The 26,335-nt window shown below is 40.4% G+C and overlaps 1 long non-coding RNA gene across 1 annotated transcript; it reads right to left on the bottom strand.

Moving 5' to 3' along the window:
• Positions 1 to 1,028: 1,028 nt before the first annotated feature.
• On the bottom strand, positions 1,029 to 26,130 carry LOC124998198. Its single transcript, XR_007111037.1, has 4 exons — positions 26,005 to 26,130; positions 7,603 to 7,728; positions 7,145 to 7,222; positions 1,029 to 1,195 (listed from the first exon to the last, which is right to left on the bottom strand). It is a non-coding gene; the product is annotated as an uncharacterized LOC124998198 (long non-coding RNA).
• Positions 26,131 to 26,335: the final 205 nt, after the last annotated feature.

Here is a 26,335-nt window from a genome sequence, read left to right as displayed (position 1 = left end):
ATTAGCAATGAATTGATTGAATGCCATTAGAGTCCTTTCATGAGAATTTAGAGGCTAAAGTTGGAGTGCTGTCTGTCAAAAGGTTGATGCACATTTTCGAGGAAAAAAGAGACACAAAGCAACAGATACACGAAAAAAATCTTTTTTTTGTTCTCATTCATTTTGTGTTCTGTGGTCCAGCCGTCTTGTTGCAACACCCTTCTCCCGGAGGGTCACGGTGACACCGTAAAGTCATGTAAGACATTCTCACCTTTTTTTCCCCCCCCACTTGAATTTTTAATTAGATTTTTGTTAACTGCACCATTTTGCACTAATTATTTATCACAGCTGTAATTACACAGTCCATCACATTATCCCATCTTGAATAATGGACTTACACTGAAAAATACTTTCAAGGACATCAACTCAAGGCGACGAAGCGGCCCTTCTTCTCTCCTTTCTTTGATATTAAAATGAGTTCCAGGTTCACTGATCACAAAACTGTATAAAAGATAAATGTGGCTGGATGAAACTCTCTCGTTATTAGCTTCTTCCTGCTTTAACAGAGCAGCATTTTGTTCTGTGTTTTTTCTTATTTATCCTACAAAGGGCTACTCTATGCATATCCAAAGCCAGTTGATCTCATTCATCTTCAAATATGGTGGTAATGAAATCCCAATGGACTGTTACCAGACTCATACTGGGTTTCAGTTGCAAAATGCCGTGAGTGTAATCAGATTATTGAGTTCATATCTTAAATGGGTGGACACCTGCTAGGTGCGTATTTGTAAGGAGAAAAAAAAAAAAGTGCCAACGCTGGAGGCACTAATTTTGCTATTGCTATTTTATTATGTCACTGAAGTAAAACAAAAAAAAAGAGGAGGAAATCTGGTCCCTCCAGACGGTGCATGCGTCACAAAAAACAGTTAAAGACAATACACACATGGAGGTGCACGATGTGCAGATACAGCACATCGGAACCAATCCCTCCCCTGGTGCATTTTCATATCGTGCAGATTGGGAAGGTTTTCTTTTATGCAGGTGTTGAATAGGCCAGGGCATGCGCAGGTATTTGTCTACTCTCTGGCAGGGCCAAGGGATTAGAGAGGCAAGCACTGTGTTGCCATGGTTTCCAGTTGAGCTCTGCCTGCCTCCAAGACCAAGGATAGTTGTTCTTTGTTGGCCTTCAGTATCACACCAATCGCAAGTGGGAGAGCTGAGGATAAACAAAAAGAACCATATGCGGTAAAGGCAGGTTGTGACTCATAATATACAGTATATATGGCCCTTATTGCTGTTCGTTCACCAGCATCCTTAATGACAAAAAACAAACAAACAAAAAAAAAAAGCATGTGTGAGCAGAACATTTGGGCTTCTTGTTTTTCTTTTATAAGAGACCATCTGTCCTGTTCGCTAAGATTTAATGTAAGAATTTTTCCATGACTACCCCTACTTGACTTAAAAGATTAAAACTTTACATCAAGTACATTTTCCCTTGTGGGTTTCCTCAAAACAAAAGACCGGAATAAATAACTGTCCCGGACAACTCCTTCGAGCACATTCATCTCCGGTTTTACACTCGTATTTCAGCTAAAAGGTTTCAGATATTTCCTGGTGCGTGCTTCTCTGAAATGCGTGAAAGTGTTGCTTTCTTGTCCGCGTATCACTGCGACCTCAACAGCTCTGAATTTTATAGCAGTATAATGTCATTACTGAATGTAACCTTGAGCTGTTGTGGCCCTGACATGATTCGACAAACAGGAGTTGAAGTTGCTTCCTGCCACAATGGACAAGGAAAACCGCACTGTACTGCATGTTCTGGTTAAACATCCCCAGTTGCACCACTTCACCCACATTAGTGCGAGCACCAAGTCTGCAGATACAAAAATACCAGAAAAAAAAACGGACGTATTTTCAAGTCCCTAAATATTTTCTCACCCTTCCTCCTCGGGTTTATCAGAACCAGTGAGAAAAATGTCACCTTTTATCGGGAGCGATTGTATCAGTTACCCCCAAACACAGACCTTACTAATATGTAATATGTCAAGTTCACAAAACTTTTTTTCCTTTTTTTTGTTTGCTCTTGAATTTGAAGATTAGCAACGGATCACGAGTGCAATAAGATAGCATCGGTTACATGCGCGTGAGAGTAATTATTCAACTGATTGAACCGAAGCAGCGGCGCGTGACGGAGGCGACATCGCAAAACACACAGGCGGAGGAGAGCAGCGACAGCCTCTGTCATTTCAACACCTTTTTCGCGGAGGGCACTGGGGTTGCGCGAGGAGGGAAAAGCCGGGATGGGTTTGGTACGCCGAGCATTCTTCTCTGATTTTGAAGAGGTCAGTGTTTTCTCCAACAGGAAACTTAAACACTCGTCCAGGAGGTGAGAATCGCATGGGCCGAATAAGCTGCCAAGAGCAGATGGTGTTCCTTTTAAAGTTGGTTTCACATTTACAGAAATACTGAGATGTCTGTCACCACGTTTTCTACTCATAATGAGACATTGTACAATTTTGCTCTGAAAGCCACTGATTCACAAACTGGCCAGTGCAGATTCCACTTCCAAAAGGACACGATAAAGGCCTTAACCCACTTTAATCAACTGACAACATGTGAGTAACACGGGATGTCGTATCCCAGGCTATCAGTATGCATGTCCAACTACCTATTTCCTCAGCCCTAACATGAACCACCTCATTTGGCATCACACGAAGTAAAATGACAAGGGCCGTACTGGCATGCTCTTCATATACTATTCTACAAAAGCACGTAGCATCTGAGCCCCAAAGTCATTTTCTCTTATACACTTATTTCACACCATGGCTTTAGTAAGTAATTTCATATTTGCCGTGACAGTCCGCTACAATTCCAAACATGACGATATCTCAGCCACACGATCCATTTGGAAATTGCAAATTAGGCCTTTATCCGAAAGTAGCAGTTTCAGATTAACACTTGTGGGATGAGCCCGTATTCTACCATAATACAGTGCAGTCGTCAGGCATCGGGAGAACAGCCCATTAAGCATATGTGTTGGGATTTTTTTTGCCACAGTTCGCTTGCACGGTGTACAAACCACACGGCCAACAGCTTGCAAAGCTGAGGTTGGGGGCCATAGCTGAAAGAAAAGCACACGTCGTTTGGTCGAAAGGTAAAACACACTTTCTTTAAAACGTGGATGTGGATATCAACCAGTTGTTGACATACATACTTTTACTGTTGCAGTTTACAGGAACTCCGCATACCATCCATATCATAGAGAAATAGAAAACACAATGTACTCGATATTGACAAGAATAATGAAATAATTGAATATTAAAATTAAATTTGAACGAACCAACAATAAAAAATGTGCCAGCATCAATAAGTATCATCTGTCTCGCACACATGAGAAGCTGTACAGACTGATGGCTTGAAGCAGGAAAGATTTCCTGCGGCGTTCCCTCAGACAGCCTCTGAAGAAAGTGCTCCGTTGTCTATTATATGGTGGAGAGGGTGGTCAGGGTTATAATAGCTCTCCATGCAGCGTTATCCATGACTTGATAACAGTTCGTTCAGTGTCCTCCTCTCCACCACTGATTCAAAAGTCTCCTGTCAATGTCAGAGCCAGCCTTCTTGATCGGCTTCTTCAGCCGGTTAGTGTCACGACCTATTCCAGAAGGCGTTTGAAGGAATGAAAGTGAGAGGCTGCGGCAGGTTGTTCACCACTAGAAAAAAATAAATAATCCATGTATACAGAAGTAGTAGTGGAATATGAAGTTTGTTTGTCATACAGACAGTCCAACGCTTTTTATGATGCAACTTGTAAAAGAAAACAAAAATAAGGCAATGTAGTAAAATATAAAACTATAAAGTATTATAAAAATTGTATAAGTTAATGCAAGATTATATAAAAATATATGAAGAACAGTAAGAATACCTAGGTCTAACAGGGGGTCCGCGACCCCTAGGGGGTCTGTGGAGATACTGCAGGGGGGTCACAAAATCTTTGGTTGATTAGACATTTTTTCATTTAATTTAATTTTCCCCCACAAATTTACATTTCTTTAAATAATTTACATATTTTAGTAAAGGGATAAATGGAGGCAGAAGACGTTATCTTTCAGTCAACACTTCAGTCATTCAGTGATACAGGAGCTGTCTCAGCAGCACCGTTTCCACAGAGCGCCACACTAGACCTGTCAATCTAAGCCTCGTGCACACAATAGGCCCCGCCCCTTCCGCTTCTGCGCTAATCGCGAGGGCGCATATTACACCGACTGTCAATTTGTGAGGGAGCATAAAGATTGGACTATGGAGCAATGGAAGGAGGTCATGTGGTCTAATGAGATTTACCCTGCACCTGAGCGATGGGGCATCAGTAAAAGAAGAGAGCCTGTTGGGGCTATGTCAGCATGAGAGAAATGTTAGCAATATAAATATAATATGATATAATACAGGGATACACACTGTATAAGGCAGTATAGGTAAAAGGTTTACAAAAATACAGATAAATGAACAATATATGGAATAATTATAATAGATGTGCAAGGAGTCCGGTGGAGGCATCGCTGCTGTGCATGAAAATGTACTGCCTGTCTCTCCCATCCGGATTTTCCTTCCTGAAGTGGAACCCAGAGACAAGCCTCAGGCCTGTGTCCCCAGAGACCTCCACCGGAAAGTCTTTCACAGCCCATACATAACAAAAAAAGAACAACTCTGCGTCTAAAAACAGAGAGCACGTTGAACGCATTCACTGGGTTGCACGTTCACTCGATATGAGATTACACGGCAGCTCGGCCAACGCTGCAAACACTTCTTATTCATATCTGTTGGAATTGCCCGACCGCTTAATCAAAGCTATTTTGCGGTAAGGAATATTTCAGGTGGCACTTGCCCGCGAGCCTGGCTGAACTCATTACAGGATAGGCAAACCTGCACAGGCTGGGTTAGGTTTGAAACTAAGCTGCGGTCGAATTTAAAATCTGCTGGGTGGCAGAATTTCGGGATTTCTGACAGATGAAGAAAACGACAACAAGACGAGTGACAAGAAAATTGCACGGATTGTTAAGAGAGCCTCGCCTCGGAGGAAACACGAGCAACACCCCTGACAACACGCCGAACAGACAGCTGCTTGTGCAGTGGATTCAGCGCAGATGAATCTAATATTTAAATTCAGCCCTAAGTGAGATTTCTTTTATTTATAGCAGCGTATACTGCCGCTGTTTGTGCTAAACAAACGAATACTAAATAAATACACACATTTGGACGTGAAACCTGAGTGAATACCTATACATTTTTTTGAATCACCTCTCATATTTGTCAATTTAATATGATGCTACAACTAATCTGTAGCTTAGCTTCACATAAAGACACATAAAAACCAGCTCCATGCACTGATAACTGAGTCAGTGGCTACAGGGCTGTAAGGAGACTATATGATTTGGCAAAAAATCATGAATAGTAAACACATAACATTATGAGTTATTTGTACAAGTATTGCACTGAATATGGCACAGATGGCCATCTTTGCAGGGAAACAAGCCCAGGGCTCCTTCTGATTCAGTGATATTGGTGTGTTGCATTGTTTGCATGAATACATCGGGGATATTTCCTCCCATGTACAAACAAAACTGTATGGAGCTCGTCTCTAACTATAGCCTGCACATCATATGGCGTATACACTGACTTGCCAGTTTGTTAGCTGCACCAGTGAAAACAACTCCACTCTAATGTAACAAACTAATGTTACATTAATGTTACCCTGAATCTTAGCCTCATGAAGGTTAACTCTTGATTAGGAAGGGAAAGAGTGGATTTCTCCAAACGTCAAATTTTTCTTTAAAGATGAGTCACAACCGTTTTGAGAAAGACCTACACAATATTAGGAAGGTGGTAATTATGTTATGCCTGAACAAAGTAAGTTACAGCCAGAAACTTACTTTATTACCATAGTCCACTGACTTAATTTCCATTTAAACTTAAAGGATATGATTGTGAGTTACTTAACAGGTAGTAACGACTACTTTTTAAAATAGTACAGTGATTTAATTACGCTGAACAACGAAACAAAGCAAAGTTAAACTGAAATGCTTTAGGCTAAGAGATTTTTTTTTCAAACCAAATTTTTATCAAAATTTAAACATTAGTTGACCTCATGAAAACACAAAGTAAGCTGGATTTGTTGGAATAACACTTGTCAGAAAAGGCAAAACTGACTTTACTGCTTGAAACTGTAGAAATACAGCAAGCACACAGACTAAAACTCCAATGTCCAGTGGTCTGTGCATCATGTCATGTCTCTTAAAAACAGAAAACAGACCGATGAGCAAACATTGTAAGTTCTGAGTTAGGAAATTGAGCCTGTCCCCAGTTAACATCTCAAAGTCAACATCAACAAGAGCTTTCAAGGGTGAAGCATTTAACAGTTTACCCTCATTAGGTGGGACAAGAAAAATGTTTGAGGACAAACTCAAAAGACAGCATTGTGTATCCTTACTATTCAAATGTCAAAGTCGTTTTCTTTTAAAAAAGAACACTTCTTCTTTTTTTGTTACCTTATCTTCTTTTGAAGAAACATTTTAAAACATTATTCCATTTGTTATTCTATCTATTTTCTAACCTCAAAACAGTAACAGTAGTTAGGTATTCAGTATCCAAACGCATAAACACAGCTTGTCATTTTGTACGAGCAAGTACTCATCAAATGGCTTCAAATGCCTTCCCATAAGTCTAACCTAGGTCACTCTGAGGATCACTAACGCGCAAGTAGAGTTTTCAGGGCTTGATTATTTTCTGAGAGTCTGTCTGCGTCAAGCTCCATGATGATCTTCAGCAAAGCTTCAAAAGTGTAGCTCAGCTCTGGAGGGTAGCCGAGGTTAAGAGCGTATACAAGAGTGAACAACATCACCACAGTAAGCGGTACATTTCCCCGCTCATCCAGAACTTGCACACCCTCCAGAATGATACGTACATCAATACTAAATAAATAAATTGCGAATGCTGCTGAATCAGGATAGATATGTTATACTAGTCCCATTTTTAATTCGTATACAAACATAATACAAATAAATTTAATTTGTGAAAGACTGAAAAGATTATATAATTATGTTGTCTTGTTTAAGGACATAACTGGTTTCTTTACAGAAGAATAAGAACAAGAGAATAAAACTAAATGACATACCCTGTTTTCTTTCACAGCCACAGCACGCACACACAGGGCTTTGATGATCCACTCTCTTCTGACATCAATGGTGTCGGTCTGAGTATGTAGGCCAGACAATGTAAAGATAAGGAAAATCCATTTTAATAAACAGGTAGAAAAGAACTCAAACATAATAAAAAGTTTTGAGTGAAACCCTTTTTTTTTTAAATGTAACACAATCTTTATTGATAATTCTTTTAATATATGAACTATCCACAGGTGCATCAGTTTTATGTCCAAGCAAGACATTTAATCATAGAAATGTGTCAAATAAAAGCACATGGTCTCAGGAAACAGTAACTACCACTGCAACGTCAGTTAAATAAATCTCCTCTCCGTCTAGTCTTTCTCTTTGTCCTGCTTGAGTTTACTCTTTAAATTTCAAGCACGAAGTTTAAATATTAAAGTTGTACATATTTGACAGTTATTCATCATACCTGGGTGATGGGTATCACGATGCTTTTAATCTTCCTTCGTGAAAGGTTTGCAGAGTGAGCACCCAGCTCGGAGAAGAACTTTGACAGCAAACTGACGGTTGCAATCCTCTTAAATTCAACTGTTAGCTTAAACAAAAACAAAGGGTGCACAAAAGTGAGTTTAATTATCATAGCATTGACGTGACCAACTATTTGCGCAATCCAAATCTGGACACATCATATTCCAGTCAAAGTAAACATGTGCTGTGGATTCATTCACATGCCTCACCTACACAGAAGAGTCGGCCATCTGATTTTAAAATGAAAGGTGCATCACGAATAACCTTTTGCCTTCTGTGTGCAGTGTTCTTCATCATTGCTGCCTCATTGTTCCTTCTCCTTATTTCTGGCTCTGCAGATTCAGCAGGTGGGTAGGTGGGGCAGTAATTTATTTCGGCTCCTAGGCTTCTTCACACCATAAGAAGGACTTAGTCAGGGTATGCTCCCCTTCCAGCCACCATATTCTGGTTCTTTCAAACATGGACGGGATGACATTAGGGCTTCGGCAGCTTCTTCAAACACATTGTCTGGGGGGTACACGTTGACCCTTTGACCTGAGGAATTGCTTCAGCTAAACTGTCAAGAACGGCAGTTTTAAGTCCAGGATTCTGCTTTTTTTTAAATGCAGCATTGGCTTCGTCCAGCTGCAGCTCATAATCATATGGGAATCAGGACACAAGAAAAATAACAGGCCATCCAGAGGATCCTGAAGGGGTGGACTCAGGAGTAGACAGAAAGTCCGTACCACACAAGCTGCCAGATGAAAGTGATGACTTATTACCAGACCATGACATGGCAGGAGTGGTGTAGGGTGGAGGTGGGGAGCCACCGGGCAAGGCAGCAGACTCAAAGACTAGCTTCAAGTTACCTTTGTCCTGGACCTCTGACACTGAAATCAAGTTGGAAAATTCATTACCTAACTCAGCATCCATAAATTGCAGCCTGATGTGGGTTTCTACCCCACACTGTTCACCAGCAAGTTCACCAACCATGCTAAGTCTCTGGGAAATGTTTTCCTTGAGTTGGCTTCACTGGAGCAGCCATTTCACAGCAATAACAACAAACACACAAATAAATGAGTAAATCTTATCTAAAGTTGTGAGACTTATTTTCACTGTCTGTTGTTGGAAGCAGTACTTAGCCATGTACATGGTGCCCGTTGGAACTCTAATAAAACACATAAAACCACCAAAATGCAAAAGAAAAAAAAAAAAGACAATAACTAACTGTTGGTAACATTTGTGCACCAGTATTGTTTTCTGTTCGATGGATGATAAAGGATTAAGTTAACCTTGTTTCACACTTGATGTTTCATCTCAAGATGACAGTTCCTCGACTTTGCAGGGCACACCATGGCCTTCAGGGGGGCACTCCAAATTAAGAATATTCACATATGCAGGTTGTGTTAACATAAATTAGTCTCGTAAATTTGGCGTTGTTGCATGGCATGTTGAAACTACATGACTTGAAGGCTACATTAGACTTAGATTCATGTACCAGACACCCATGTTGGGGTTTTTTGAGTGTGAATGCAGTAAATTTAAGTGTCCTTAAAACCACAATATGGCAACTGGAAATAAAGAGTCTAATGAGCATTTTAGCACAACGGTTAGTGTTTAATTGTTTTAGTAAACAAGCGCAATCATCCTAGATCATCTGTCAAAGCAAATGCCTCAGGTAGAGTTAGGAATGAACTGATGTCATGGCGAGTGAAGTTCTGCATGGCTGCATCTGCATCACACGGCCTTTACAGCCGCTGGAGCCTAACCGAACTTAAAAATAAAAAATAACAGCAGTAGTTTAAAGGGGCTGCTGGATTTCACTGGCCATGCACTGCTGTCTTTAAGCAGTACGAAAGAAAGAAGCAAAACCTGAGGAAATGTGTTGCCATTATGATGAAACGTCCCACGAGGTAGAAGTCTGTAGCCCTGAAGAACTGTCTGAGCAGTTAAAGGTACTTCTTACTTATCTGACCTGTAGACATTCTCATCACGTCTGATATTTGTTTATGGAAAAGTTACTGTAGTAGTAAAAAGAGAACGTGAATATCTTACCATGCTGACCCTCATTCCCCCTAAAGCCACCCAATCAGCAGTGCTTTTCCACAAGAAAATCTATTACCAGTGATGCCAGAGCTCAAAAATATACCCCTTAATCCCTGAATCGATTTGCATTCAACAAAAGAGAAATCTAACTGTGAGCAAGCAAGGGCTTTATTGCATGGTCAATGCAGCTGCTATTACTGCAGAGATGAAATTATTTAACAACTGGGCAGCTCAATTAAAGGAAGAGTTCATAATTTCAAAATCCATTTTTGCAAAATCTGTTTCGCATTACTCATCCATACTGCCGTCACGGCGCTCTCTGTATTCGTAAGGTGTGGCGGGCGCTCAGAGTGTTTGTTCCAGTGCCAGGGAATTGAACTAAATTTCATACACAGATCACTTCATATAAGAAAGGAACTAAAGAAAACATCCCAAGTATCCCACCCAGGACCAATTTTAATTTATATTTGGTGGCAAGAGGAAGGGGTGCAGATTTCATCGACCGGTGTTTCATGAACCGATGCTAGGCCAAATAAATACTTATATGGGATATATAAATGGAAACCTACTGGGAAATATAAACAGGTTTGTTCTGTATGAAACAGTGTTACAGCCTCCAGACAAGAAAGCGTTATCGTCAAAAGCTCTCATATTGTTGTTACTTTCAACCTCGACTATCTATTAGACGTTTCACCTCCCCACTTGTTCCTTCCGACATTCAACAGATGACAGCATTAATGTAAGCACCGCCAGCTACTCGGAGGGGTCTCCCTGGTGTCTAATGTCCTGATGAGTTCATTCTGCACAGAATCATCAGAGTTCAAATGTTAATGTCCACATTAAGATGCTTTCACAAAACCGAGTGCCGGGCGCAAATTATGTGTCACAAGAGCAGTAATTTCCCAGCGGACTTAGGGAAATACATATTTGAATAAAGTTTTAGCAGTTCGCTTGTGCTGTTGATTTATCTAAATTAGGAACCTTGAAAAGAAACCAGCAACATGAAAAATAAAGCAAAGCAGCGTATTTATGGGGAGTTTTTGTCATTTCAGGCTGAGAAATCGCAGGTAAGGTACACTGAAAGTTTATTTAAAAGTGGCAAAGTTCATAGTAAATTGTGTGTTTAAAAATAGCTCTAAATGAGCCTGGCAAAGCTCTTCCTTTACAACAGACACAAATCCAAATTTCAACCGTATCCCTACCTGAAATACAGATATTGTACACAGCGGTTTGATGTTTGAAAATCAGCTGTGCTTCTGGAGACCAGTGTTGTCTTCAGTTCTTGACAGAAGCTGTTTCAACTTGAATTCACGCTCTCGTGGAATCCACACGGGACGAAATCTGCAGCTATTGCAAAACTATGCAAAACAGCAAAAAGTATACGCTTCAATACGCGTGCAGACGATGCTGCAGAAAAGGATACGTTTCCCAGTGTGTTGCTCACTCAGATAGACATCCGGGATATTTATTTATTGCGGCGGAGAGGGCAGAAAGCAGACGAGCGGGGACAGCTCGAGCCGGCAACTGCATTAGCCCTGCAAGAAGATAAAGCCAGCGGGGGACGTCCAGAAACTGAACTGCCGAGAGCAAACACCGACTGATTGTTCTCTGAAGCCGGCGGAAACAGGGTTATTCTGCTATGGGCTGTCGGGCTGATGTCAGGTCTGAGAAAGGCGTGTGTGCGCCTTACAACGCACATAGGTTTTACTCCACATTTGGACAGAGGTGAGCAACAGACCCTCTTCATGATCCCAAAAATAAAACGGAAAAGACGAACAAGAACACCAAGGACAACGAAGGAGTATAATTGTTGAGTGAACAATGTCATGACGTCAGTTTGTCATTATGCTTTCTTTGGGCAACAGAGAAATAGTTCTACGATAGTTCTCTGTCTTATTGTTACCTAAATGATTATTAGTACAATTCAATTCATCCAGATATTATTTTTGTGTGTGTTTTTGCCCAACAGTGAAGAAGTGGTACTTAGAGTATTTGAAACTCCCACTTTCACACGCCATGCAGGGAGCTTGCAATGCAAAAACAACTGCTTGGAGGAAATTATTGTTTCCAATAGACTACAACACCATTGTGACTGATTGGATATCAACGTAAAAACAACAATTTTTTCCTTTAAGCGGCAGGCTGTAAGGAAACCTTTGCTCGCGTAGTTGTTTCGGAAAGGGTCACCAGTTTAATCCCTGGACAGGCTGGGAGACAGTGTAGGTGGGGAGGAAGTGAATGAGCAGCACTTTTCCCCTCAACATCCAGGTCTCAAGTGTCCTTGACAAATGTACCTAACCTAACCTAGAAATCTTTCTCTGGGGGCTGCACACAATTGGCTGCTCCAGGTGACCTCACTGCTCCTCGTGTGTGTGGGTAAGCCGCGGATGATTTAAAAGTTCAAAATTCATTTGGAGAAAAGATTTTTGAATGCTAATCCTCCGAAAATATTTTTCTCATGAATATTTGTATTTCTGTGCCGTTTTCAAGTCCCAGAAGGCCCATCACTGATGTACTGACTGCAGCGGAGCCACACTTTGCAATGCTTTCACTGGCTTTTTTCAGTGGCTAGTTGTGCTGCAAATGGATGACAACACTCTCTCCAATCTCCGTGCCTTTCAGACCATCCTGTTTGCAGTGGCCGTTTTGGCCAGGGCGACTGCTGCCGGTCAAATAAGAGAAATCCTACACCAACGCACTTTTTCCTTGAGAAAAATGCTGTTCTAAGAGCGGAGAGACCTGCCGCAGACAGGGTGCAGGTAATTTTATTAGATAAAGTTATTCTGTTGTCCTTGGCCTCAGCACACAGCGAGCACAGCGAGAAAAACAATCACTCAGTAAGCCAGTGGTATGTACAAAGTATGAGTTGAGGCAGTCAGTGGCAAAAGCAAGTGCTTTCAGTGGACTGCGAACAAATGCTTACTTTGATTACAGCACATCTGTTTGGTAGCTGCCATTTAGTGTTCTCATTCCGTAACAATTCCAAACATTTGTTTGTCCCCGTACTAACTTAACTTAGACACAATAAATATGGGAAATGGGTTTAAAAATACCAGAAATAGTTTTTAACTAGACATGTTCCTATGATTGATGGTATGCCTGAGTGTTATTATGAACATAAAAATCTTTGACAATTAGCATTCTTCTCCACATAAGCTTTTTGACAAGCTTAGCTGCTTTTCCTTAGCCAGTCTGTGTACATCAGGTGTATACCAAACAACTGCCATGTTTGCCTTACATATATTATAATGGAAGATCTGTGTATTCGACTGGTGAACTCTCTCAATTTCACCGGTGTGTATGTGCACTTGTAAAGCTAGCTTTCTGAGGAACAGCTTATTTTTCTACACCATTAGAGTGAGGACATTACTGCAAAATGACGACATTTTGGCTGGTTTACAAGGCTGTTTGAGGGTAAATGTTACAATTAGGTTAAGGTTAGGGTGAGAGCTAGGGTTAGGCACTTAGCTGAAATGGTTAGGGTTAGGGTAAGGGGCTAGGGCATAGGTCTTCAACAGGATGTCCACAACCCCTAGGGGTCCTCAAAAGTACTGCAAAGGGGTCAGGAAATCTTTGGTTGATTGGACGTTTTCCATATATTTTTTAAATTTTGCCCCACACATTTAAATTTCTTTAAACACATTAATATGAATCCACAATAACTCAGTAAAGGGATAAATGGATGCAAAAGACATTATGTTTCGGTCAGCACTTCGGTCAGTCAGGGATACAGGAGCTGTCTCAACAGCGTACCGTTTCACGCAGAGCCCCTATCGCTGCTGAGCCAATCACGAGGCTGTATATATCACGCTGACTCTGTCATGTTCCCCACAAATGGTCGAGAGCCTATTTAGTCCCCAGGTGAAATCCCAGACGCACGCTGCAATATTAGACCCTTGAGTTAGTGAATGTATTATGTCAGTTTGAGATTTTCACCATCACAGTAAAAATAAATTTAGTGTTAAATTTAGTAAATTTAGTGTTAGAGTTAGGGTACAACCTTCTTTGTGAGAGCCATTTGGGCTTATTGTTACATCCTGGTGGTGAGGACATTTAGAGAGACAGTGCTTTAGGGTTCAGGTTGGGAGTAGAGTTAGAGATGAGGATAATGAGCAAATTAGGATAAGGGGATTACATTACGTTAATGTGTACACATGCTAGTTAGAATCCAATACAACACCTCTGGGATACGGGATATGTCAGGAATATTGAGGTTTTAGGATCTTCTTTTGAAATGTACAGAGTCTATTTTGATTATACACCTTTTACTGAACCTTGCGACGCAGCCTCTGGCCTGTTAGCTGTTCTGTGCATTATGCACAAACCAATTATCAGCACTTTCCTTAGAGGCATGCAACTATGTCTTGTAGGACGCATTTCTGGTCTTCCTTGCATGTAATTGGGAATATTAGTGAAATATTAATTTTTCATTAACTATGCAAACAACTCGATAGGAATATTGTCCTAGCAAAAACCAGAAAAGCATGTGTGTTCTCACTCACTGTACATGCGTGTCAGCAGACTTAAAAAAAAATAATAATAAAAAAAAGGTATCACCAAGAATCAATACACAGCTCAAAGTACTGGTAATGTAATGCAACACAAAACACTTTTGGAGGTTAGAAATGCTACACAGAAAAGGGAAAGAACAAACTGGAGTCAAAATCTATCAGCAAGTTGATGCAGAAGCTCATTAGTGGCGAGAGCTGCTTATGTGAGCCGACACACAAATGGCTGGGTCAATTTCATGTTGGAAAGAAGCACAGGAGATCAATAAACCTGCACCTAATAGACGCAAAAAAATACTGAAATTCACACATGTATTCTGTAATCAGCAAGCAAATATGATATCACAGGAAAAAAGAGAATACTGAAGTAGGACTGCATCTTCACTATTCAGACCTCTACACAGTACACTTATATAGCAGATTTGGAGCTTAAAATGGTTCTGGAGACAGATTTTCTCATCACCCCTTTCAAAGATTCAGTGCAGATAAGAGTCACTTCATTTATAATGCATATTAGTATTAATTTAACATGCTTAGCTGATTGCCATGCTTCCCTGTCATCACAGGTTACAGTACTTCGTCTCTAAAGAAAAAGAGGATTTTTCGTGGATTTTTGGTGATACTGTTTTGTGCACTGTTTCAGTAATCTACTTGGGTGCAAATGCTTTCAGGTGTCAGTAGAGATGCATGTAACGCCAAAGAAAGTGACAGATTATATCGTCACTTTACACTTAGATGAGACTGATCTGTAAAATGTTCTAAAAATTGTGCTAATAATCCTGGCACATCAACTGGAAAGTCAAATTAGAGCTTCTGTTGTCATAGACTTTCACAGGTTTTCCGCATAGCTGCATCTGCCTGCGAAGTACACAACGTATGTTTCTTTAAATCATAATGTCTTTTTTACCATCACACTTTTTATATTCATGAAACACTATAAATAATATCTACGATCTTTCCCCTCAGTCTCAGCCAGATGTCTGTCTCGGCCTTAATTGCTTATTCTCTTGCTCTAAAATGTTTTTATTGTTTCTGTTCTTGTTAAACTGCCCGTAAAAAGAAATTTATGCGTAAAGACGTACAACACCAAATAGATGGTTCCCTGTCAATTAAACAGACAGATTGTGCGAGCAGGGCAAGATACTAAAACCTCTGAAACCATAGCTGTGAAGTTTATTCACGGTGGTCTTGGATCATATCAAAGTTTCATTTACTTATTCCACATTATAAAAGGTCATTAAAGTCACTCTGGAGTGGATCATCAACAACCTTATTATTATTAAAATTATTACTATTTTTTGTCCAACCAAGTGCTCACAGAGAGAGGCGTGATGTTTGACGTTGGACACTTCGGTTGTCGGAAACTGCTGATCTAGGATTTGTCCACAGAACAACAGTTTCTAGAGTTCTCCCTCAGAAAAAAAATGGCCAGATTGGTTCAAGCTGACAGAAAGACTGTGCTAACTCTTCACAACTGTTATGAGCCGAAAAGCATCTCAGAAGGCCCTGCATTTCAAACCTTAAGGCAGATGGGCTACAAAAGCACAAGACCACGTAGCACATGTCAGCCAAGAAGGGAAATCCCAGGCTGCAATGGGACAGGCTCACCCGAACTGGACAGATTGGAAAAACGTAGGCTGCTCTGATAATTCTTAATGTCTGCAGATGTACGCAGTGGATAGAGTCAAAATATGGCGACAACATGAATCCATGCACCTAACCTGCCTTGTCAGCAGTCCAGGCCGCTAGGGGTAGGCCAATGGTGTGAGCAATTTTTCTTGGCACACTAAGTGCCCTTTTATAGCAATTAAGTTTAAAGTCTCGCTGACCATGCGCCATCTCCCAGTGGCTATTTTCAGCATAACAACTCACAAAGCAAGTAGTATCAAAGCACTTACTCACTTACTGCCGTTTATGTTTGCTGGCAAGTAGGGCAGCAATGAACGATATCCACTCCAGCGTGTTTTGGGCCAGTGTCTTTATAGAGTCCAAGGTGTGACGTAGGCTCTTCAGCTCTCCTTCCAGTCACCAGTCACCAGATCTCAATCCACTAGAACACCTTTTGGATATAGAATCCATGATTCTTCTCAAAATGTGTTTTGAATGTAGTATTTATCAATGGTCTGTGTTATATTTTCTCTGTATCAAAGGAGAAAGCTTCTCCTTACAAAGTACAAGGTTATGGAGTCACTAATGGCGTTGTCTTTCTAATGTTTACAGGTATTGAGAATCAAAGTCAAAATCTCACCTCGCCACTGTTGACCCACTAGTTTTACAGAGTTGTAATGAGCCTTTGCACAACAGTCTCAAGTCACAAGCATGAATAAAAATTAAAGTGCATTTAAAATCATGTTTAACAAACAGTGGCGATTAAATATTGAAGTACTTTTGCAAGAATGAGTTGCACAAATTTGCTTCTGAATTAAAAATTTAAATAGGGAATATTAAGAGCAGTCATACTGTGCTTGAAATATACTAATCCCTACATTTACACTATTAAAAACAATGCAATCGCAAGCGATTCATTCAGATGTGAAACTATTAATCATTATAAATAAAGAACTGTGTCATTCTTGAATCTGTTTTGTATTATGAGAGGGGAAATGGTAACTTGTCATAATTTAACACCCTCTAATGCAAAGACTGTTATGTAGTAAATTATTAATACAATGGCAAAAAGAATTAGGATAAACCCAGGATAAGTTAAGTGGGAACTGAATACACAAATGAAATATCCTTTTGAGGCCTTGTTGTAGATAAATATTCGGTACTGTATTCGGTTTGACTACCTGTATATATAACATATTTGTCAAATCCTAGTCTTGGAAGTATACAATATGCTTTAGTGCAACTATTCCTATACAGAGGAATCAAGTTCCAGGAGTGAGTTTACATTTGTAGGAGAAGGTAACTCGTTATTCTGTAAACTGCACCGACAATGACTGAAATTCACTTTTTCTTCGCAGCTCTCCCCTGGCTGGCTGCGTTTATTCCTCTGCACATTCTCCCCTTTCACCCTTTGACCCTGCTTTTCCTGAGACACTGCTTTAGCACACCTGCCTGGACGTATTTGATCCACCACCATTTTTCTTCTCTGCGTTGGCGGTGCTGCCTTACTCCACATCGCTGCCCTATTTTCAGGCCCAAGCAACCCCCGCCCTTGTCACACCTGCCCTGCGGGTATATGTACTGAATGTCATTGTGCTGACACTGCCAAAGTCTCTACTTACTGCTTTCTCATGTGTATTTTTTTTTTTTTTGCCAGGACACTAATTAATCATGACTAGCAACCTCTCTTCCTTCTTTACAAAGGTGTATCCGTGTCCTTATTGCATAATGTCATAATGAGCAATAAAAACCAGGCTGATTCAGGGTAATGCCAGTAAATTAACATTACATACACCTAAACAATACAATCTATATTATATAACACAGAGGTAATGCAGTACTACAACTATTTCATCATTTCATCAAGTATTGCACCTTCAAGTCTCTTAAATGTAAGAATTACAACCCGCAATATTGTTTAAAACTCTCTTGAGAACGGTGTGACAAAAGGCAAGAGGTAACTGACACATTTACCCCTCGGGGGCTTATCCTGGCTGCGCGTGCCTGGTGCTGAGACAGTTCAGTGCTATAAACCTGTACAAAACTGAATGCTTGACTTGGCTGATGCTACATATTGAGCTGGCTGCCTTTGCATGCTGAATTACAGCCCGCTTGCTGAAGAATATCCAAACGGGCCGCTTGGGAGTGTCAGGCCTCCAAAGATTGATTTGTGTATCTGAGTCACAGGGGACAGTAGTTCTTGTTAGCCAGGGGTTATTACAGTACTTCCTGCTCCTAGCAGACGTTGTTAGGTTTCAATGATGCTCCAAGTACATCAAGTTAATGTCTGCTAGTATTAATAATGGTAGTATTTTGATTTAAATCATTTCAGTTAATTTCCTATTTTTTTGCTTTGGGCAAAAAATAACACACACACTTCATATCTTATGATCTTTATCACATCTTATAACTTAATATTTCTCTAGCCTGGGAACCTGCCTAAAGTACCCCCACGAACGAAATGCAGTCATGGCCAGAAAACTTCGAGTAATTGTAGGACCATACAATTGCCTGTATCGGTTGGAGCATGCCCCATGATGAAATACGAATAGAGTATTACTAGACTCATATTCTGTTAAGAATTTAGTGTCTAGTTACGTCAAGGAACCATGTAACCACCACCATCAGAATAGACTTCCCCAATCTGCCCCAACACCCAGACACTACCATTCAAGTGTTGTTACAACCCTTTGATAATCCGCTGCCTAATAACCCCGCAAACTCTTGACTGAAACTTTTTCTTTGTAGCATAACATTCAGTTTTTACCATTTACTTGCAGAAACATGGTGGGAGTAAAACAAGGGGTTGTTTAAAAAAAAGTGTTTGAAAAGATGAAAAAAATTCAGAATCAATGCGGGCAGCGCCAGTGAAATCGTGGGTCTGTCTCAGTCTGTCTCGTTCATCTTCTTCTATTGAATGAATTCTTTGTTGTCAATGCATTTAGAAAACACCATTTTCTTCATATTAAGGCAGATTCATATTTGATGCTACACGGCACATGGAACACAGACACTTCTATGTTCATGTAAACATGGACGTGGTTGTATTTTATGAACCATGCAAACCGTTTGGCATTATCAAATGGAAAATGGTCTTTCCATTTATGACTTCCATTTAAGGTGATTACAAGTCAGTACACAACCATCAGAACATTGTTCAAGGCCACGACCAGGCACTCCTCACAAGATTTCTGACAGCGGGTGTAAAGAATTATTATTATTATTATAGCTATTATCAGAAGAGTTGTCCAAGAGCCAAGTAACACTCGTGGAGAGCTTCAGAAAGACCTGGAATTAGCAGGTACAATTGTTTCAAAGAAAACAATAAGCAATGCGCTCGACTTCCATGGCCTGTATGCGTGCTCACCACGCAAGACTCTATTTCTGAAGAAAAAGCTTGTTGAAGTACGTTTAAAGATTGCTGCACAACATTATGACAAGCCTGTAAAATACTGGGAGAACATTGAGTTTGGTCAGATGACAGGAGGCGTCTTGAAGCTGTCATTACCAACAAAGGCTTTTGTACAAAGTATTAAATAAATATCAGTAAGCGTGTTGAATACTTTTTCCCTGTGTTATTTTACATTATTACACATAACTTAATTTCTGAACTTTTTTCTTTTTTTTTTCACTGTTTGGATTACTTGAGTTGTTACCAACACCTGGTGAAAATTTCATGTCAACAGCACCTTTAGAAATATGTTTAAAATTATGATGTGTTCAATACTTATTTTCCCCGCTGTATCTTATACAAATAAATCATGCAAGAAAAGTAATTAAAAATCAGTGTTAACAACCGATCTGAGGCTCAGCCTCCCTTCTGTGGGAAAGGTAGCGGGGCAGGTGGAGTCTCTCATGATGCAGGCTCTCTTGTTCCTGCCTTTGCTGGTATTTCAATCTTCAATTTAGAGAGGACGGTGAGCTCTTTGGTGTTGCTGATGTAAAGGATCATCTCCTTGAACCACCTCCTGGTTCATCAAATAATAAAAAAAAAATCAGAAGTCTATAGTTTTTGCACAAAAAGCTATAGTGACAATAATTTTCTCAAAAAAAAGAGAGAACATAAGCATTTTAGTGTAATCATGCAAACCTCACTGTGGTTTCATAAGTAATTTCCTCAGTTGTCATGGTTTTTGAGTGACAGGTCCTTGAAGTAAAAGCGTTTTCAGAAGAAATATATTTTTCCTGGCTCGTCTCCTAGTCAGGTCATGATGCGAACACATGTTCAGCGGCTGTTTTTTTGTTTGCGGTGGGCCATCTGGTTCCTCCTTGTCAAGGTCACGCACTACACCGCCCGCAATCCCGCTGCCATTTCCTTGGGATGCTAATGATGCTTCGTGTTCGAATGGCGGAATCCAGGCCACCATTTCTGATGGCATTTTTTATAACCCTTTCCCCCTCTCTTCCCTTGATCCGACTGGAGACGGCCAGGAAAGTGGCCCCACTCATTGTTCAAAGGACATTTTCTTGAAGAGCGTCTTCTCGCTGTTGTGCAAATAATAAAAATGTCTCATTCAACGTCTATCTCTAATGGACTCGTTAGATGCTTAGAAAACAGACAGATGGTGTTACAGATCAGAAAACCATGCAGTATAAGTCTGCTGGGAAGGCACTAATGATGTGTGTGCATTTTTGGGGTTACAGGTGTGCAGTTTATAACTTCCTTGAGATCCTCGGTTATATAATCGGTCTTTAAAATGTCATTCACCGATTCCACCAGTTTCTTCACCTTCTGGCTACAGTCATCAAAAGATCCCTAAACACGCCCAAAAATGACTTCCATTAAGATTAACTCATCAAGTTTCTGAGGCAAATTGTCACATTACCTTTTAATAACACGGATAAGGCCTAACATTATGACCACCTTCCTAATATTGTGTAGGTCTCCCTTGTGCCTCCAAAACAGTTGTGACCCTTCAGAGAATGGACATGGGCCTTCTGAGGGGGCAACAGAAAGGAGAGGCCTCTGTGGATCAGGCTTGTTCCAGTGCGTCCAACGGATTCTTGATCAGTTTGGGATCTCGTAAATTTGGAGGCCAGGTCAACAGACTTTGAGTTGCTCCTGAACTGTTTGGTGTGTGTGCTTGTGTCAGGTGGTATCAATGAGCATCATGGCTATGGGGTGTCTGGTCTGATCTAGATATGTGGTACATGTCTAAGTAACATCCACACGAATACTAGGTCTGAAAGTTTCCCAGCAGAACATTGGATTGACATAAGATGGTCAATGATGTTTACGTGTAGTGAGGTCATAATGTTATGGCTGATTGGTGTACTGTATAAATGTGGATAAACAACATATTATAGTATGTTACAGTACATTTCATTTGTAGTCAACCCTGATCTGTCTGTCCATTATTCATTTACAATGCCACCACGGGAGAGTTATTTTGTGTGGCAGTATTTTTTGGTGCTTGCCATGTGCTTATCAGCTGACTGTATCCACATGTGAGGAAGGGATAAGTGACCCAGAGTATAAATGCATGCGCAGATCGGAAAAGGTGCAGAACTGCATAATTGATACACAGTTAAATCCTACCAAAAGCTCCCCATGTATGCACAGTAGTCTCTGGTGGAGGCTGTTTGCACATTTAATGAAGCTGAATTACAGTGCTTGTACTGAGGCTCTGCGTGTGTGGGTGATTTTTGTTTAACTCGAATTGATTGATTATAAAAATGTGTGCCTGCAACCTTTTAAAGCGGTGTCTACACACGGAGCCTTTCAGCAGCATTTTTCAGTCATCTGTCTTACACGCGTCTGACGGAACAGATTCGCTTTTATTTTAATCCATTCAGCTGCCTAACACAGGGAGCAGAACGGCTCACATTTTACTCATGCTGTAGTCAAGAAAACAAGACCTGAAGCGTTTTTTTTTTTTTTTTAACACTTCTAGTCTATTTTTCCTGCATTTTACAGTGATTGAGAGCTGCAATCTGAGCTCTTCCAAAACATGGTGCGACACAAGACTTGGTATTGTGCCTGAACGCCTCTTGTCCTGTGTAGACATAGACAAGGCACGGTGTCTACTGAATGTGAATCTCTGTGATGTCTTGTTTTTAACTCTAGATTGCACACTGCATATGATAGTGGGGTAAATAATAAGGTCGACTTTGGAAACATTGTCTGAAAAGCTTGAAAACTAATAAACAAAGGTCGGGAAATCTGAATCTCATGTATAAATGTCTGAAAAAAATTCAAACAAATCTCTTAAAATAAATATAGAGAGGACGGGGCTTATTAGTGTATTCACTGCACGTCAAAGCTGTCTGGAATGTGGGTGTAGAAGTAAAGTCTAAAAGAAAACAGTGCATCCAAAAAGTGTATCCTTCAAAGTTTCTGAATAAAAATTTTAAATTTTAAAACTTGAGTTTCAAGGTTTAAAACCTGGAAAATAGACCAATGCCCCAGAAGAGGGACAAAGTGTCTGAAAATATGTTGGAGAAACACTAAAAAAAAAAAAAAAAAAGAGCTGTAGTTGTAAAGAATGAGAACCCTAATGTAATACTGAGTTTTTGTTCTTATTTTTCAGACTCCAACTTGAAACACACAAAGGTTTAAAACTTAGCTTGAGACAGGGATGTTACAGACCATAACATCAATTTGGCTCAAGACCCATAACACATCAAAGAAAAAGACATTGGCACCAGTTCTGCCGCCAATAGATCAATTTTTATTTAACTCAAAGGTAAACAAATAATTCAAGAAATATGAGAATGGGTTGGAGGTTCCCAGCCAAAACAACCAAAAGAGAGAAGAGCACCAAGCCAGCCAACGGCCGTCGGACCCAGTGCTCTCCCCCAAACTAAAACTGCCTACTCCAAACTAACCCTCATTGAAAAGAAAAGGGGAACAGGAAAACAGGACTGCCGGGAACCTCCGAACCAAAACTAAAATAACAAAGGGCTCAGGGGATCCTCTCGGAACAGGAGCCTCACCTCACCAGGTTACCTGCAGGAGGGATAGAGAGAGAAAGAGAAACGAACCCAGCCTCCTAATGTCAGCTCCTGCTGACGAGACAACCAGTCTCACCTGGGCTGACAGGACGGAGAAAGAGAGGCAGAGAGAGACACACACACACACACACACACACACACACACACACAGCCGTACCTCCTGGCCAACACGTAACAAGGGAAAGCTAATGTTTTGTTAGACGTCAGGGTTTCAGTGAGTGCACACCATTCAGATTCACACAGGCCCCGTTTTGCACTTTTAAATGCAATAACAGTAATAACTATTTTACCCTCAAGACAAACAGCACAACATAATCCCTTACTCTAAACCAGTTCTGATTTAAAAGTTCAAAAATGTCCTTTTTATAGCGACAAACACAGCATCCAATCAAAATACATAATTCACATTTGGATTAGGATGCATGTCTGTAAGTGAAACAACTACTATGGTCAACTAACTGTCTACACACACAAACAGTGAAAATGTTTAAAATGCAACATTATCGGTGGCAAAACGCATCCGCCAGTGTTACTGACATTTTGCATCACGCCCATCTCATCCCGGCAACGAACCATGGAAGCATCAAATGAGGATGTGTTAAATGATGCACATCAATTACAGCCTCCATTTATTAACTGTAAACTCGGAGAATTGAGCTTTAAGTAAACAAGGGCGAATTGTCAGAGCCAAAAAAGAAAAAAAAAAAAATGGGATAGCTATCAGGATGACACACGCACAAGAATATGCAGGAGCGCCCAGTTTTCACATGCAGAATTTCCCCCGAAGCCATTTGGTTACAGTAAATATGACTGATACCACTATGAGCCAATGCATCCTTCATCTAAATCCTCTCAGTTTCCCTACTATAGTTAACGGATGCCTGCCTTTGGGGGCCCAGGCGTCATTTGCTATTTTCTCTGCCATTAAATTTAGCTCATTTAGCTGCTGTTTAAATAACGCTAAAGTCAATACGCCTCTTTCGTGAAACCCTAACAATACAGATTTGATGATGCAGCAATAATTACGAACGTGATACATCAACAAAAAAAAAAAAAAAAAAAAACGTGGCAACCGAGCCATCAGCGCAATGTGAAATATGAAACTGCTATTACCATTAAAAACACATGAAGAATGTGAAACACTAACTGAGAAGTAGGCTACAAGTAAAAGGCTACACGCTGTGATAATTGCTAAACATCTGCAAAAAAAAGTGTAAAAAAGAAAAAAAGTGTGTTCATATCATCTCATCATCATTTCCATTATCAGCTCCTCACAAATAGACGTGTTAATTTGCCTTGAGCGTGTTTTTTTTTTTTTTTTTTGTTTTTTTTATGCTGGAGGCACATCATAGATAATAATGGGACAAAATTTAAAAATAGAAATAAACAAATATATATATATATATAAAATGTGACACTTGTCATTCATTGGCATACTGTACGCACGTTGATACATTACATAAACCGAACAGTACAGGCTAGCCCAGGGCAGGAAGAGTACGTGCAGGCATCCTGCTTCAGCACACTCTTGGCAGGCCGAGGTTTGGGCCAGTGGGGCAGGGAGTTCTGCCGCACAGCCTGAAGTCTGACGGCTGTCTGCATAAAACCTGAAGAGCCTGAAGTGCTCCGTGCAGCGGCTAGGAAGATGGCGCTTTGTAGACGGTCAGCAAACGCAGCAGGAGGTGGCAGCTTTTATTTATATATTTTCAAGTGATTCTGTATTCAGTAGCGATGGCACACACTCCCCTCTGAGTACCTCTAGGCAGACTTTAAATAACACACAAAAAGCCCCCCCCTGTCATATCTTACATCAACTGGTCCAAGCGGGCGCTGAACAGGGCTTTTACTACGGAGGTGACACATGTTTGGAATGGTAGAGTAAAAAGTACAGTATGCTCTGTGGCTCTCCAGCTTCGTTCTAGGTCTCTCTTGCAAATAAACATGTGTAAGATGATTTTTTCCTTCTGTGTTCTGGTATTTGTGGCAGTTCTATCTTGACATATCAGCAACTGACAACACTAGAGCTTCTACTCTCTTATTTCTCTCTGTTGGCCAAATATATGACAATACATCACCGGACCTATGTTCCTTCATTCTCCCTCACTGTCATTACATTACAACTGTGTATTATTCCTCAGAAAACAGTCCACAGTTATAATTTAAAACACAAATGCAGAATACTATAACTGTCACGAAACTAAGATTTAGTGCAGGACTGTTATATTAGAAAGCATTCATTGTTTCACTGGTGTACCTAATGAACTGGCAAGTGAGAGTATTTTTGTAGTCTGCAAGGACAAATTTTGTTCCTCCTGAGATAATCGTCACATCAACCATCCCCATAGATAGCAAACAGTGAGGACTGGCTGTGTACATGGTTTGCAAGATGCCATGAAACAAAAAAAGAACAACAAAGAAGCTGACGACAAACATGTTACGGAAAAACTACCAGGTCAGAAATTAAAGCCTTGAAAATGCTAACTTTACTTAGCCAGTACTGTAACCTGAGGCTGAAGGAAGCTTTTCCAAACAGGGCTTCAATTTTACTTTTGATTATATTAGCAGCTGCGACTGAAAACACTGTTTTAGTATGTGGAGACGTAGATAACATAATTTAACATAAAACGCTTATTAGTCTCCCATATCTGGATTAATGTACATATTAATAGAATTAAAGCTGCAGCAAATTATCAATTCATATTTACTTAACCATAATGTCTGCCTGCAATTTCTCATAAAATAATTAACATTAAATGTATGAATGGAGAAATGATCACAGGTTCAAGCAGTATAAATTCAGACATATTAATTAGAGTGCATATCGTGCACTCACTTTATAAAACTCACTTTATAAATCTGTCACTTACCTCACTTGCTCCACTTTTTAGCGAATGTGCATTTGAAAAGGAGCGGCTGAGATTTTTCCCTTCTTGACGTCATGCGGGGACACTGCCTTCGAGCCCCCCTGGATATGACCTGCTCCCCCGGATACAGACGTCTATCCTCTAAAATTACCGAGCGGGCGCCATTTTTTCTCCTTGCAAACCCTCGCAAACACACATGCCAAAAGGTACTAGCAAAGCACCACCGTTGCTCAGTTGTTGGCTCATTGGATTTAAAAACTACGAAAGTGTATGGTTTGTTCTAACCGTAACTACTACCCTTACAGTTAGCGGAAGCTAGCATTAGCTACATGTTAGTAACTGTAACAAACTAACATAATCAGACACACAATATTTCGAACTAACCATTCAGTTACATCCTGCTGCAGCCACAGAGTCTCACCTTCTTCAGGAACCTCTCGTTCTGGATCAGATTCTGGTTCAGACTGGTAATGTTGAAAGACAGCGTCTCTACCAGCCATACTCATAAATCCACTGTAAATATTAGCGCAAGTTAACGCCAGCGAAAGCCGCATCCTCTCCCTGAGAGGGGAAGTAGGCGTGGACAGACACAGCTCATTAGCATTTAAAGGTACAGACACAGACACACCTGTTCTCAGTAGACCTCACTAGAGCGACTTTTTGACTGGCTCAAATTCATATATCACTACTCTTTGAAAAGGATGACAATGATGTT

This window comes from Mugil cephalus, chromosome 20 (assembly GCF_022458985.1).
Source record: "Mugil cephalus isolate CIBA_MC_2020 chromosome 20, CIBA_Mcephalus_1.1, whole genome shotgun sequence".
NCBI classification, from domain to species: domain Eukaryota; kingdom Metazoa; phylum Chordata; class Actinopteri; order Mugiliformes; family Mugilidae; genus Mugil; species Mugil cephalus.
This window is presented reverse-complemented; position numbering and strand designations above follow the sequence as displayed.